A 1,083-nucleotide genomic window follows, 5' to 3' on the forward strand; every position below is an offset into this window, starting at 1 on the left:
AGGAAGATAAAGGCTGCTATTGTACATAAAGCAAAGGATATTTAGCAACAAAATGGTGTTGAGGGAGTGTTTATTCTCCTTTTCTAGAGTGCATTTCTCCTCCTCTATGTGCTATCTCTTATAGTTATCCAGCCCTTCATTAAAATGGGGTTCGTGTGTTTCATGAATTAAATATGTAATTTTGTTCTCTGTACTATTTTTTTGGTCTGGTGAGCTGCACTGGCTTGTGGAGGAATTGGAGGAGCAGGACTTCTGCTTCATAAAGACCAGCTCAGGGGCTCCAATCTCTTATGAGCCACAGGCTGTGTTACCAACAGCACCCTGAGCAAAGTGCTGGTGCTGCTGGGGCTGAGCTGGTGTTTGTTTTGTTGTGTTGGTTGTTAGACGAGGTCTCTTCCCAGGGAACAGGGTGTGTGAGATCTTTGTGCCCGTTTGCTGTGGAGGAAGTGCAGAGGGCTGTCCAGGGAACAGAGCCTTGGCCAAATGCCCCTTGTAGGTCTCACCTGTCCTGGTTCGGGTGATTCTGGTCCCCCTTCCTAAACCATTTCTGGGGGACTCTGCCTTGCAGGATCTGAAAGATGCTACTTGTTTCTGTTTCCTTTAATGGGAATAAAAAATGCCAAATACTTATCCAGCTGTGGAAATCAGCTCAGGTGTGAGGGTTTCTCACCCTATTACAGATGCCATAGTTATATTTAGATGGGTGTCTTGTAGCAGGAAAGTTGTGCAGAAGGTGCTGAAACTTCCTTTGATGGTTTTTATAGAGCAGACAAAGGACTATTGCCTTGGCCTGCATTTACATTTTTCCTTTCTTAAGTTGTAAATTATTGGCAGTGGTTACAGCCTTGCAGCCATCCCAGCACAAATCAGAATTACAAAGAGTGTTCATTCATTGTTTTTCCCCTCACTTCTCTTATTTGTAATTGCTTTTGGCATTCATTTGCTAAAAGGGAAGGTCATCTTGCACCCACAATGCATCTTTTTCCTACTTTTTTCATAAATTCCGTGTCCATTTTCAAAGATGATTTTTGTTTGACACCTAAATTGTAGCAGTCTGACTGGAGCTGCCAGCTGCAAGCCTTC

The sequence above is a fragment of the Geospiza fortis genome, unplaced genomic scaffold (genome assembly GCF_000277835.1).
Source record: "Geospiza fortis unplaced genomic scaffold, GeoFor_1.0 scaffold39, whole genome shotgun sequence".
NCBI classification, from domain to species: Eukaryota; Metazoa; Chordata; class Aves; order Passeriformes; family Thraupidae; genus Geospiza; species Geospiza fortis.